The sequence below is a fragment of the Tursiops truncatus genome, chromosome 13, assembly GCF_011762595.2.
Source record: "Tursiops truncatus isolate mTurTru1 chromosome 13, mTurTru1.mat.Y, whole genome shotgun sequence".
Taxonomy (NCBI): Eukaryota; Metazoa; Chordata; class Mammalia; order Artiodactyla; family Delphinidae; genus Tursiops; species Tursiops truncatus.
This window is the reverse complement of record NC_047046.1, coordinates 15,488,937-15,504,369: the sequence shown is the minus strand read 5'-3', so window position 1 is coordinate 15,504,369 and position 15,433 is coordinate 15,488,937. Positions and strand designations below refer to the sequence as shown.

Here is a 15,433-nt window from a genome sequence, read left to right as displayed (position 1 = left end):
AAAAGTTGTGGTACATGGGCTTAGTTGCTCCGTAGCATGTGGGATCTTCCTGGACCAGCAATCGCACCTGTGTCCCCTGCATTGGCAGGCAGATTCTTAACCACTGCACCATCAGGGAAGCGCCTGGCCAGTCTTTTTAAACTATACCCCACTTAACTCCCCCAGCCCTGGCTTATCTTGAAGCAAATCCCAGATGTTATTTCATCTGTAACTATTTCATTAAAAAAAATTATAACCAGAATATCATTATCACTCCTAAAACTATTAACAATAATTTCTTAATATTAACACATTATCAGTCACTGTTCACATTTTCTTGATAACACACACACACACACACACACACACACACACTTGCAGATTGTTTGAATTGGGAAGTGTTTTTTCCCCACTTGATTATGAAAAAAATTTTGAATATAAAATAGATTTGTATAAAGAACCCCCATGTACTATTACCAGTTTCACCAGTTACCCCTGATATCACATGAAATATCATAAATATTTCAGTATTCCTGGAATTCTTAAAAAATTAACCAAAACACTACTACCACATCTAAAAAAAGATAATAAAAATTCATCAAATAGCTAGTCATTGTTCCAATTAGGATAGCTATCTTTTTTTTTTTTTAATTTGTTTGTTGTTGGATCATTTTTCAAATAAGTTCCCCGTGGATCTCTTTTTTTAAACTCTGTTTTTTTTTGTCTTGTTTTGTTTTGTTTTGTTTTGCCGTGAGGTTTGTGGGATCTTAGTTCCCCAATCAGGGATCGAACCTGGGCCCTTGACAGTGAAAGTGCAGAGTCCTAACCACAAGACCACCAGGGAATTCCCACTGTTTTTAAAATCTTAAGCCTCTTTATATTCTTACTCTCCTTTCAGCCTCTCTATTCCATCCTTTCCCCTCCCTTCCTTTCTCTTCCACTCCCTTTTCTTCTCGCTCTGTATTAGTCCATTCAGCTGATATAACAAAATACCATAGACTGGGTGGCTATACACAACTGAAATATATTTCTCAGAGTTCTCTAAATTCTGGAGTTCTGGAGGCTGGATCTGAGATCATGGTGCCAGTATGGTCCGGTGAGGGTCCTCTTCCAGATTGGCAACTTCTCATTGTATTCCCTCCTGACAGAAGGGGTGAGGGAGCTCTGTGGACCTTGTGTATGAGGGCACTAATCCCATTCATGAGGGCTCCACCCTCCTGACCTAATCACTTCCCAAAGGCCTCACCTTCTAATACCATCACCTTGGGCATCAGGATTTCAACATAGGAATTTTGGGGAGACACAAACATTCAGACCATAGGACCCTGCTTTTTGTTACTGTTTTTGTTATTGGAGAAAGCAGGTCCTTTCCAGAGAGTTACTTACGATCTGGATTTTTCTGAGTGTGTCTCTGTGGTGGATTTTAACACCTTTCTCCCCTGTATTTCTTGTAAGTTGATCTATCTAGACACTTTGTTAGATCCGGTTTTTCTTTGGCAAGACTACATATGAGATGGTGTGTCAGGAGGTGCTTATGTCCTGTTGCGTCTCTTTATTTTCTAAGCAGCAACTGATAATTATTGCCTAGATCCATTCACTTATAAGGTGTGTAATAACTTTATCATTCGTCATTAATAGCTGGAATATTTCTATAAAGATAAGCTTTTTGTCACCAAGGCAGGATATACACTTGATTCTTTCCTGTTTACTAAGTAGTTTTAAAAATAGCGTTCTCCAAAAAAAGTTTTTTTTATCAATATGTACTCATGGATTTTTTAAACATATTTAGTGTGCTTCTATCTATGGCATTTATTATCACTTCTTTTGCTCAAATTATTTTAGCTTTGACCAGTGGGAGCTTCTGCAAGCTGGCTTCTACTCCTTCCTATACAACTCTGGTAGTTTTTGCTAGATTCCTTACTTTCTGGTGTAATAAGTTGTTACAGTGCAATACATTTCCCATGTCAGAACTGGAATCAGTCATTTCTCCAAGGAGTGAGTTAGCTTTTATCTCATTTTCCTCCCTTTCTTCCTTCCTTCTCTTTCTTCCTTTCCTGGGAAGTGGTATTTAGAGACTACAGTCTGGGAGCCAGAAGTGTTTATTGTTGTCAGGTTGGTTATTTCCATCTCAATGGGTGGAGCTAGAAAAAATTGTTTTCTTGAAATAAATTATGAGTCCAAATGATACTTCCAATTCAAATTTAGGACTCAAGACTAGTAAGACTTCCGTTACCCCCAATAATATCATTACTGAAAACAGTTTAATTTTTTTTTTTTTTTTTTTCGGTATGCGGGCCTCTCACTGTTGTGGCCTCTCCCGTTGCGGAGCACAGGCTCCGGACGCGCAGGCTCAGCGGCCATGGCGCATGGGCCCAGCCGCTCCGTGGCGTGTGGGATCTTCCCGGACCTGGGCACGAACCCGTGTCCCCTGCATCGGCAGGTGGACTCTCAACCACTGCGCCACCAGGGAAGCCCAACAGTTTAATTTTTTTTCCGGCTTTTATTTTTAAATCCTTAGGGTAGATCCTTCAGAGATGTATAGTCAAATTACTGTGCTTTCAACTCATTTGTAATAGTTCTTCTCTATGTGGTTATATACTAACTGGATATACAGCTAGGTTATTTGTTTCATTTTATGTTTGGATTTCAGAAATTTCTTTCTATAAAATTTTATTTACAATTATATAAAATATTGCCTTTGATTCTAAAGTCAAATATAAAAAGTACATTCAAAGAAGTTTATCTTCTATCCCTGTCTTTTCCTCCTTATATTTATAGCCATTTAAAAAAAAGTTGAAGTTCATTATTATCTTTCAAAAAGTATAAGCAAATATATATCTGTAATTTCATAACCCATCCTTTCATGGATAAATAGTAGCATAATTTTACATACTTCTTTCCAACTTCTTTTTTTTATTACATTGGAGATCACTCCACAGTAGTATCTACAGATAGTCTTCATTCATTTTTACTGCACAGTACTCCACTGTGTGGATGTACCATAGTTTATTCAACCTATTGATGAGCATTTGGATAGTTTCCAAATATATTACAAAGAAGATACAATGCATAGCCTTGTGCATGCATATTTTTCTCTTTTTGCTGATTATTGTTAATATTAACATTTTTTTGATATTCTGTGTTAAAAAAAAAGTGCTGATTGTTACTCATCTTTTATTTTTTTTGTTTGTTTGTTTGTTTTTTTTTTGCCGGGCCGTGTGGCTCGCGGGATCTCAGTTCCTGATCAGGGATTGAACCCAGACCACAGCAGTGAAAGTGCCAAACCTAACCAACTACACCACCAGGGAACCCCCTACTCATCTTTAATTTTTATTATATATCCTACATGATTTTGGTTAGCATATTTAAAGTCTGAAAAGTATTTTTAATTAAAATTAAAAGATATCAAACCTTTTTGGTAAATATAAGAAGTGAGCTAGGGGCTTCCCTGGTGGTGCAGTGGTTAAGAATACGCCTGCCAATGCAGGGGACACGGGTTCGAGCCCTGGTCCGGGAAGATCCCACATGCCGCGGAGTAGCTGGGCCCATGTGCCACAATTACTGAGGCCCAGGCACCTAGAGCCCATGCTCCGCAACAAGAGAAGCCACCACCATGAGCAGCTCACGCACCGCAACAAAGAGTAGCCCCTGCTTGCTGCAGCTAGAGAAAGCCCGACGCAGCAACGAAGACCCAAAGCAGCCAAAAATAAATAAATTAATTAAATTAAAAAAAAAAGTGAGCTATTTTTAAAAAATTATTATTTATTTATTTATTTTTGGCTGCATTGGGTCTTTGTTGCTGAGCGCAGGCTTTCTCTAGTTGTGACGAGTGGGGGCTACTCTTCATTGCGGTGTGCGGGCTTCTCATTGCAGTGGCTTATCTTGTTGCAGAGCACAGGCTCTAGGTGCGCGGGCTTCAGTAGTTGTGGCTCGCGGGCTCTAGAGCACAGGCTCAGTAGTTGTGGCGCACGGGCTTAGTTGCTCTGCGGCATGTGGCATCTTCCTGGACCAGGGCTCGAACCTGTGTCCCCTGCAGTGGCAGGCAGATTCTTAACCACTGTGCCACCAGGGAAGTCCCAGTGAGCTATTTTGTAATCTAGTCCCATTTTTATGTTACACTTCATAATAGCTGAGGCCATCATTTGCACAGACCACTTTTCCTATAAAGTGACTATGAACTTTAAAAAAATTACAGCAGCAAATTTGGTATCTGGTGCAGTGGTGGATTGTTTAAGTTCACTTAGGCAATGCTTAGAGAAACAAAGTCAGACCTTCTTACAGCTTGTGGCAGTAGGGAGTTTTTTATGATCCCTTTGGCGGGGTCAGGATAGAACTTAGAAGGAAATCCTAGCCTGACTTTTCTGGCCATGGAAAAAGGTTGATTCTAAACGCTGACCTGATGGTTTCAGTCCGTGACATCTGAAATTCAGTTCATCTTTTATACATTATTAACAACAAAATGGGGGAAAACTGAGTTGGCTTTCAGGGGAAATGGAAAAAAACAAGATCACATCTGTACTCTACTAAGTCCTCTGTAGATGTCAGGCTGGGGTGATAAATTGTCAGGCACTAAATCAGGGCATTAACGTTTCACTTAAACTGAAGCTAGATCCAAATAGCTGATGGCCTGCTTTCTAGATCTCTTATGTACCTGCTTCTTAAATCCAGTCAGTTTTCAAAAAATTGCCCTTTAAGGTTGTGGCCAGGGGAATAAGGCTGAGAACAGAATGAACCATTATAGAAGAACTTAGGTATGTGGAAGCAGAGACTCATTAAAATCTAAATCCTCTGAAGCTGAAGTTTGATCCAACAGCAAGGCATTAATTATTTTAGTGATTGTACCTTAGTTGTTTCCCAGAAGGTGATAAATTTGGGATCAGTTCCTTCTTACTGTGTGTTCTGATGGTCTTTAAAGTGAACCAAAGCTCTAAATTGCAATGCCACTGATAATTAAACTCTGATAGCTATGTTTTGTTTGTCTGTATGCCCGGCTTCTCGTTTTCTGTGAAACTCTTTGTGTTCTTTTGGGTAATTTTCCCGTAGAAGACACTTACAAATTACTTCCGATTTTGATGCATCTTAAAATACGAAGTCTCTTGTGAAGCTCTTTGGTTCTTTTCTCCTTTGCTCCTGAAATAAATTCAGGTTGGTGGTTTTCTTCAAGGATATGTGGTATGGTCAAAACATTGCAAACCCAAGTTTTTAATTTTTCCTATAGAGTCCCCATTTTTTTTCCTTTCTTTCCCCAATTTTTTTTACTGTGGTAAAATGAGATTGTCCTTTTCTGTAAACATCTTTTGTCTCCTGCATATCTCTGCCATGACTGTAAAGAAGTGGAAAGTATTTCTAGATTTGTTGAAATGAAGTAAAGTTCTGTCAAAATGAGATGGACACTAAATAACTGATCAGGCAGGTTTTGATCCTGCAATTTTGTCCCTTCGTTGTGCAAGTTACCCGAAACCTGAATTCAGCCCTTGTGTGTCTCTGTGAGAGGCATATCGCATGGCTGCATTTGTAGGGTATCTGCCCTCTCTGTGCCTGTTCTTCCCTTTTGAGTCTCTAGACCTGAGTTGCCAAGGGGCACTGTGAGCTGAGCCTGGACGTCATCTAACTGCAGGACCCAAGCTGAGGATGGAAATCTTGCTGTTGATAGTCCTTCGGCTGCCAGACTTTGCCTTCACCCTCCTCTTCCATCTCACTGCCCCCTCTGTATCCAGAACCTCGGCTCTCCACACACCTGCTTCGTTCTTCTTTCCCTGCGGAAGGTTTCTTTGCTTCTTGACTTACGAACTTTACTTCTTACCCCTTTCAGATATTGAAACTGGCAACTTTCAGTCATTGTATCAAAGTCTCAGCGATTTTCACTGGCTCAGACGCCATCCATCTCTGGTCCAAGGACAGCATTACATAGAACAAAGACATCTTCATGGACCACTGTGTTTGGGGAAAAATAGTTCTCAGATGAAGGTTATAGGGAGTTGGGCAGACATCCCCAAAATATCTCCCCCAAACAGTAGCCATTGGTGGTGGCAGTGATTAATTTGTTCATTCATTTAACAAATATTTATTAAGCACAGACTCTATGCTGGAGTCTCTGTTCTAGGTTCTGGGGATGTAGTAGAGAACAAGTCATAGTCTTTATCCTTGTGGAGTCAATTGGGAGAGACAGACAGTAAACAAAGAAGCAGGTAAGTATTCATTATGTGAGATGGTGATAAGTGTTGTGAAGAAAAGAAAGTAGGGGAAGATAAAAAGGGTGTGCTGATGGGGGCATCACCATTTTACATAGAGCTCTCTGACAGAGTGGCATTTGAGTGGAGACCTGATGGAAATAACGGAGCAAGGCATGCAGATAACCTCAGGAAGAACATTCCAGGCAAAGGGAACAGCAAGTGCAAAGGCCCTGAAGTGGGAATGTGCTTAATGCACGTGGTGCACAATCAGCGGACAGGCCAGTACTATCAGAGAAGGGTGAGCAAGAGGGAAATGTAGGTGGAGCCATAACGGAGGGGTCAGATCCCATGGGGCACTGTGGTCAGGGTAAAGCTGTTGGCTTTTACTTGGAGTAAGATGGAAAATCTAAGGAGAGTTTTGAGCACAGGAGTGAGGTGATCACTCAGGTTGCCACATGGAGGACAGTCTGTAAGGGGAAGGACAGAAGCAGCGAGATGGGCAGGGAGGCAAATTGCAATAATTTGAACAGAGAAATAATGTTGGCTTTGACCAGGGCAGCAGCAGCGGAGGTGCTTGAGAACTTGAGACTTTTTTGAAGGTAGAATTGTCAGTATTTGAAGGTAGAGTTGACAGATTGTATGGTTAAGACAGAGGTGAGGCAGGATAAGGTGAAAGTTTTTGGCTTGAGCGATTAATTAGTAGGATGGAGTTACGGTTTGCTTAGAGGGGGAAGAATGGAAGGAATGGGTTTGGGGGAGACTCGGAGGGATGAGTTTTGGGGGAAACTGGGAGGGATGGGTTTTGGGGCAAGTGATCAACTTACGTTTTAGACATGTTAAAGTTTGAACTGCCTATTACATACCTAATGGGAATATGATTCTTCAGCTAATTCAATTGTGTTACAGGTGGGATTGTACTAGAATGTTCTTCCTTCCTCACGTCACCTTGCTAACGTCTCTTCACTCTTCAGTTCCCAGCATCAGGGTCATTTGTCATTTTCTCAGGGAAACCTCCTTGATCCCTGTCCCTATGCCTGGATTGATTCTTCCTGTTATATGTGCACATAGCAGCAGATCCTTTCCTTTGTAGAGTTTACCATCCTTGGAATTCGTGAATAATTTGTGTAGTTATTGGTTTAATGTTTGTTTCTTGTCACTGTGAATCCACAGAAGCAGATGGCGTTACGAGGTCTGTTGGAATAAAAAGAGGTCTTGTTCAAATGAAACTGTTGGTGAAAAAATAAAGAGACAAACTTTGATCCTGCTGTTTTATGTCTGCTGTGTGCATATTATCTAAAAAAATAGTCCGGGTCAGTCTGTGGGCCTCACAAGGACAGATAGTCCTGTTTTGTTCACTGTAGCCCCAGAATCCAGCAGAGAGCCTGGCACACAGGAGGCACAAAATAAGTATTTGTGTTGTGTTGAATCTGAGCTGTTTTCCATAGCAAGAGAGACTTGTATTGGCTTCAGACCCTTTGCTTATATTCAATAGGGAACAGCTTTCTGATGCTTAAAAAGTGTGGAGGAATGTTCTAGGCTTTGCTTTGAGATGTTCGTCTTTATTCCCATGCAGTTTTCATTTGGAGCCCCTGTTTGAGGCTTGGTGAATGCACGTTTTAGTCTCTGAGACCCCTCTACACACTTGCTTAAAAGGATGTCATTCAGGGTCGCAGTAATGAATTTCAGGCAGATTTTAGTTTTGAACCCTCTGTTTCTGATTAAAAAAAAAAACACAGTACACACAGACAAACCTTCCACAACACCTTTTTAACTGGGGTTCTATTTTCTCAGCTCTTTAAAGCTTATTTTCCTTAGTAATTGGATTTTTTTTTTTAAAGCCCAGCCTCCTTCTGTTATACAAGCCTCTCTTCCCTGTCGTGGTCTGAAGCTGTGCTCCGTTTGCACGGGCATCGCAGGCATTTCTCTGAAAGCCACACAGATGTCCTGGATTCCACCAGCAGCTCTGCCAACCGACAGAGGAGCTAGTGCCTTTCTTCAAACCCACAAATTCTACTTGGAGATAGTTAGGTTTTATGGAGACAAGGCTTTAACTGCACCCCAAAGCTGTGTCTCAAAAAATAATTCTTGCTGGTGATCTCTAGTGGAAATCTTCTGCTTGGTGACTAAGCAAAGCCATATTGAACAGCTACCCCAACCAGGGCTCCAGCCTCATGATTAAAAATGCTCCGGGAGGGCAGCCTTGAACTGTCACCAGGCTTTTCCATCCAGGCCTGAGCTCCCGGCTGCTTGATAGAAGGGCTGCTCCCTTCTGGTGGGCAGAGCATCACAGTGGCTAAAGGGTTTTATTCCGCAAGCCCCATTCTGGAGAAATTCCTTTGTTTCCTTTGAACTATTTCTCTTTCAGCCCACTCCATCCACCCCCCCGCCCGCCCTTGCTTTTGTTCTGTGCCCCTCCAGTGTCAAGTTTTTCTCTTTAGAGTTGTTTTCATTTGCTGGAGATGCTTGACATCTTTACAGAGAACTGAAGAACCGAAGGTGCTTCCAGGTGCTTTCACATCTCTGCTGTACCTTCCCCTTTGCCTTTGAACAACCTTGCTGCTTTCCACACTGTGGGCCTGTGCTGCAGCCTCCATTTCTTCTTAGCCCCTTTCTTCTTTAACCTTGGAATGTGACAGCCCACAGTATGCTGAAGTAACACTTTGAGAAGACACCAGTGGCTTTCTTATTAAGATTAAAAAATAGTCTTTTCTCTGGCCTCTTTCTTCCGTGAGCCGCTCTTGAGACAGCTGTCCAGTTCCTCATTCCCACCATTTTCTTGTTTCTCTGATCCGCAGCGGCATGTGCCTGGTTTATTCCTTCCTCCCCTCCCTTGTGCTCTTCTTGCTGTTTGTTGCTTTTTCTTCTCCCAACCAGTTAACTCTGGTGGTCCTCCAAGACGTGGTCTGGGCCCTCTGCTTATCTTGCTTTAAACTTGCTCTTCACTGAGGAGCACATCCATTTTCACCCTCCTCTGATTACCGCTAAGTTTGTGTTGCTTCCGGGCTCTGGCTCTACCTTTTTTTTTTTTTTTTTTGGTGGTACGCGGGCCTCTCACTATTGTGGCCTCTCCCGTTGCGGAGCAACAGGCTCCGGATGCGCAGGCTCAGCGGCCATGGCTCACGGGCCCAGCCGCTCTGCGGCATGTGGGATCTTCCCAGACCGGGGCACGAACCCATGTCCCCTGCATCGGCAGGCGGACTCTCAACCACTGCGCCACCAGGGAAGCCCTGGTTCTACCTTTTGAATTGTGCCTTCCACACTTCTTCTTGGCTGTAATAGCTCTTCAAACTCAAGCATTCACAACCAGACCTGTTATTTTGTTATTTTCCCCTTCAGACCAAATATACCCTTTTACTTCTCATCTCTGGTGGTTGTCCTGTGTATTCTCTGACCCTGTAGGCTGGAATCCTCAGAGCATCCCTTAACTCATCTTTCTCCCATACCTTGCCATTCACCAGGTCTGGTTGATTTTTCTTTCCTAGTTGTCTTTGTGGTCTTAGAGGAAGGAAAGAAATTAGCATTTATTGTCTGCTTGGTGCTGCATTTTGGGCTAGGGAAATCATCTCATTGCATCCCCAGATCTTATGCGGTAGGTAGATCTTGTGTCCCTGGGTGCTCTGAGAGATCAAGGCACCTGCCCAGGACTGCCCAGGTGGGCAGCAGCAGAGACAGGAGTCTCGCCTGATGCCAGGGGTGCAGGCTCTCATCGCCTCACAAGACACCAGCTGCCCTTTTACTCTCGGCCTCTGCCCTTCCATTCGCCCTTCATGCTAATCTACTCTCAGCATTTCTCCTGTCACTCTTCTGCTCAAAAACCTTCAGTGGCTCCCGATTTCCCACCAGAGGCATAGCATTTTCATTTTGAATATGAAGACACTGAAGCCCAGAAGAAGGGAGAAAGTTGTCCCCAAGGATGTGGCTAGCAAGTAGTTGGCTGTGGTTTGAACTTCCAGAACTTCTGACTCTAAGTCTACCGTGCTGTGCTTCTCAGCTGTTGAAGATCTCCCGCCCAGTTCTCAAGGCCCCCCCATCTCCCCACCTAACCTCATTTCCCACACTGACAGAACTCAGCTTCCAGGCCCTTTGACCAGTTTCCTTCACCCTAACTCTGAGGCCACTAACTCTGGCCTCTTAGCCACCTTTGCTTATGTCCCTAACTTGCTGGGATGTTTTCCTCCCTTCCTTGTACCCATCTTAGCCCCTCACTTGCCTCAGGCCTCACCTCCTCCCAGAAACCTGCTTCACTTAGTTTTCATGGATCTCACTCCCTAAATTCCACACCACATAATTAATTACACACTTAATCATAGATTATTAATGATAGATTTGTCTTGTACTGTTTGCTGCTGTTTCCTATGTCAGAACCTCTTCTCCTCTGGGGACCGTGTCTTCTAGATTTGTTTTTCTACTTCACCTTGTTGGAGGAAGGAGGTGACTTAACTTCAAACAAGCACCTGGAAAAGAACCAAATCTTGGATTGGTTTTGTACCTCACGGTGCTTTGTAAGTGCTTGTCCATCAGTTGGGACCTTCTCTGGTGATGAGAATCTCCAGCTGCCCTTTCACTCCTGGATGATGCCGCAGACTCATTGGGGACGAGCCTCCCCAACTCCACCGTGGGGAAGTGGTGACAGGCCGTGCAGCATGGCATCTGGAAGTGGGGGCTTTCACCTGCTGGTGGTGCCTGGTAACACCACAGAGTTTGCAGTAAAGAGGACGGAGTGAGAATTCTAGTGTTCCTCTGTGCGGAGGGCAGATGCCAAAGGGAAACAGAAGTTCATTCAGACCGGGAAGAAGGCCCAGTCTGGCGCCTGTCTACGTGGTTACTGCTGTCTTATTATTTGTGGCCCCCACCAGAGAGGCCATCTGCCTGACAGCCGTCCTCAGCCCTCTTTCTCTCCTTCAGGTGACCAGCCGTGAGTGGGGTAGGGGGAGAGTTAATAGGAGCTTTTACATTTTTATCTTTTTATAATTTATAAAAACGTTCTTTTATTATTGAAGTTTTCACACACGCCAAAGTGGAGAAAACAGGACGATGGACCTTCTTTTTCCCAACACTCAGCTGTAACACTTATCAGTATTTTGTTGATCTTGTCTCCTCCCCTTGTAGCTTTGTTTTTTTGTTTTGTTGTTGTTTGTGGCCACCTAGCGCAGCATGTGGGATCTTAGCTCCCCGACCAGGGATCAAACCAGTGCCGCTGCAGTGGAAGCGTGGAGTCTTAACCACTGGACCGCCAGGGAAGTCCCTGTAGCTTTGTTTGTAAAAATACTGTACAGTTTGGTCTGGCCTTAATGATTAGTGGCGTTATTTTTTTTTCCCTTAGCAATTTGTCCCTGTTGCTCAGAGCAGTGCAGGCAAATGGTTCTCAGGCCACTGTCCTGGCACATGGGGCTGCCTGGCTCTGCCCATTCATTTGTTGTTTGTCTGTCTTTCTTTGATCCTGTTTCTCCACTTGCATTCGTGACATTCTGGTCAAGAGCCGGTTCCAGTGGTCTTTAATCAGAGGACTTTGGAAGCCTGTGAGGGTCTCTTTTGGTCATCACGGTGACTGGGGGTGCTGCTACTGGCATTTAGGCTGGAGGCTGGCAGGGGTCCAGGTGTGGGGAGCACAGATGTTCAACAGCCATAGCTGTGAGGGACCGTTCTGCATTGTGAACACCTGTTCCATCCACACTCGGTCATGCTGCTGGGCACGCCTAATGTACGATGTGGATTGGGGATTGCCTTTCTCTTCATGCCTTTTATAAACGCTTAAAAGTTTGATATAATCCATTTGTTGATCACCGTTGATTCATGTAATCAGGTGACTGTAACTAGCCTCTGGTCCTTTCTGAGGGTTCATCCTTGGTTGCAAACCCTTTGGTTGTTTTACGTGGGAAAATGGGGTATCTTGCAGCCTGTGCCCCAGCTTTCTCGTTGCCTGTCCCACGCCTTATCACTGGCATCCTGCCAGGCCCAGTGGAGAATGGGGATGGAGACAGTGACATTCAGCCGCAGGTCATTCACAGCTTTTGGTGCCCTGGGGGCAGCTGAGAGGGAGGTTGTGGAAGATCATCCTTGAAGGGATTGTAAACTCCTGGGGGCAGGGCTTGGTGGCTATTCTCCTGCCTCTTCCGGCCATCAGCCTGCTGCTGCTGGGGAGGAAGCGCCCCTTAGCAGGCGGTAGCTGATTATCTCGGGTGCAGTCGGGGAGCCTCTGCAGGCAGAACATGGAAAGTGACAACTTCTGAGTTCTTTTTATTTTCAGTCTCACTCGAGATGGATGGCAGCCTTCCACTGTGGGAAATGAAATGTGTTCAGGCAACTTGGGCCCCAGGCGCAGATGAGAATGGGCTAATGGGCACGGAGGAAGGAGCGGGGCTGGAGGGGGAGAGGCACACTGTTAGTCATTACTAATCCGTGACAGCTGCCAGCCAGCCGCTGACGGTTAGCACCCTACTGCGCCTGGGACACAGGGCCTCTGGGCCTGTCCTTTCTGGAACACTCCAGGGCCCAAACTGTCTCAACTTGTGTGCTGTTCAAACCTCAAATCCGCATGGAAGATGCAATTGGTAACTTAATGCAGGATGAGGGAAGCCAGAGGCTGAGCTGAGTAGATGGTCTAGCCAACATGCTATGGGTATTGGTGAGGATTTCCCTGGCCTGGAACTCTGGATTATTCTAGCAAAGTGTTCTTGGTGTGTGAGATGATTTTCCGGGGCACCCCATTACAGTAAGATCAAATTAGCGAATGAGGAAGGTTTTTCTCTTTTTTAACCCATACCCATTCCTTTTGACGTGGCTTAGGAGAAGGTCTGAGTACAGTTTTAGTATGCCTCTAACACCTACCTCTAACACCTGCCAGTGTCCCTTTTCCTTTACAGAGTCTCAGGCATGCTACAGTATCCAGGTAGAATTTGACAATATTTTGTTTTTATTATATTCCTTTTTCTGGTTACCTTCCATATATGGCAAGTGATACTGGTTTTCATGTGTGCTAGTAATATGCAGTTTCCTTTTGAAATACATTTTCTGAAGGGAAAAAAGAGGCTGTTAATTTAAGAAAACAATTGATATAACAGGTGATGTGCTGAGATGGCACAGCATCTTGAAGATGCTTTTCAAATGACTAAAGATCGGGAAATGCTGTTTTAATATTTTGCCTACGTGGTTTTTCTTTATGTTGAAGGCCAGGCCGGCAGTGTCAGCATGGGATGCTGAGTGTGGGCCCTGCAGTGCCAAGGCCATCGCCATGATGGTCTGTGGTTTGTATGTCTCCCTCCACCCCCTTCTGTATTTATTTGTTCATTCAGCGGATACATTTTGAGTGCCTACTTTGTGCTGGATGCTGTGCTGTTTGCAGGCAAACAAGGGTGGTCCATGCTCTCTAATAGAAGAGACAAGATTGCAAAAACGTAGCTGGGATTCAGTGTGACGAGCGTACTCACGGAGGGAGGTGCTGCAGCCCTTGAACTGGTATTGTGAGCCACAGGGAGGTCGTGCTGAGTGGGTCAGGAGAGCTTCCCAGAGGAGGAGGTATTTGGGGTGGGTCCTAATGAGTAAGTAAAATGTAACCATTCATAGGTACTCAAGGCAGAGAAAGGGAATTCTAGGCAGAGGGGATGGCATGGATAAAAACATGAAGGCCTGAAGAAACATGGTGAGTTCAAGACCCTTGTGTATATTTGGTGTGGCTAGAGTGTAGACAGCGCGCCTTAACTCTTAACACCAACCCTATGGGGTAGGTAATTAGAATTAGCCCCACTTTACACTTGAGGACACTGAGGCACAGACAGGATAGTAACTTGGCGAAGCAGCAGCTGAGGTTAGAGGCAGGCCTCCATTAGCTCAGAGAAGGTTTCCTGAGTTGTTCTGAAAAGCGTGCATTTGATCTTGAAGGCAGAGGGAGGAACTGAAGGTGATTAAACAGGGCGGGCCTGGGTGAAATCTGCCTTTTCTAGAGATTGCTCTGGCAGTGTGCCCTCCACAAGTGAAGCATCACTTGAGGTTTGTTTCATAAGTGAACACTTGAATGCTTTGCTGTCAAGTTTGTTTTGAATCAAGCACCTAGTTATTTCCTAGTATGTGTCCCGCCCTCCCCCCACCCCATTGTAGCTTTTGTTGATGTTGTTTCTCTTCACTTGGTTGATGTTTAAGTGATTGATTCAGTTCATAGTGTTTGAACCTCACCTTAATGTCTAATAATCAAGATCAAACTTTCTTCCTAACACAGCAATATTGCACGGTAAGGCTGGCTCACAGTTGAGAGGAAATGCCAGCTCCAAGAAGGCAAAGGGCTGTAATTACTTAAAGTGACCTCATTTAAGAATTTTGAGTGACCGTTTGATTGTCAGAGTTCTGCATACATTGTATTTTATTTCTGTCCAGGTTTCCACTGGCTGAACACTTTGGTTATGAGCTGAGTGTCAAGGCCAAATATTGCATTTTGAAACTGAGAGTCAAACTAGCAATTTAAACTCCTGACTTTCGTACCTGTCTGTGAAATTCAGATAAATGAAATGGAAATCTAACAGGGCTGCTGTGTTACGAAATACTGACTCTGCCTCTCCTTGTAGAGAAATCTCTAAGGGAAAATCATTTTAGCGTATATAAATATATTAAAAATATATATAACACACTTTCCCCCCCTTTTTTTAGTCTTCCTTTCACTTTCTTGATTTGCCCCATTTGTGATTTCCCATTCAAATTAGGCTTGTTTGAAACCAAGGGTCCCTTGAAGAGGCACTTGTGGTAATTTTGAAAATGAAACCTACTCCTTGAAAATACTTCAGCCTAGCTTGTCCACCTTCCTGTCTGTTTCTGCAGCTGGTGCTTCTCACCACTTCCCCACATCCTCTCTTCCCCTGGGGCCAGCTCCACGGTGGCTGCCTAGCTTAGGCTCTTGCCCTGATCACGTTCCCCACCTCCTTTACCTGCAGAGGTGTCCTTCCTGACCCCTCGCTTTGGGTGCCCGATTGTTCTCCTCCTCCTTCTCTGGCTGCGGTAGAGGATAGGGGCCCCCTCCCCTCAGAGCATAGGAGAGCGGGTGTCTGTGCAGACGCAGGCTGGCTGCCCAGGGCACTGACATGGGTTTGAGGCATAGGAGGACTCCAAAGCCTTGCTGACAAAGCTTGCATGCCCATGATCTAGTGGCACCAGAACTACTTCTACTGTCCCCCAGGATCCAAATTTGAGAACTGACTTTCAGCTTGCTCTGAATCAATCAATGGTAAAAGGCAGATCATAAAATCCTCAAGAACATGGATCATATGTATTATTTGGATGCTGTCTACCAATGCTCA

The 15,433-nt window shown here is 44.3% G+C and overlaps 1 protein-coding gene across 3 annotated transcripts in view; it reads left to right on the top strand.

The window, feature by feature from the left end:
- PTPN11 (protein tyrosine phosphatase non-receptor type 11) overlaps window positions 1–15,433 on the top strand; it is an 89,591-nt gene that overhangs the window by 31,580 nt on the left and 42,578 nt on the right. The window lies entirely within an intron of this gene.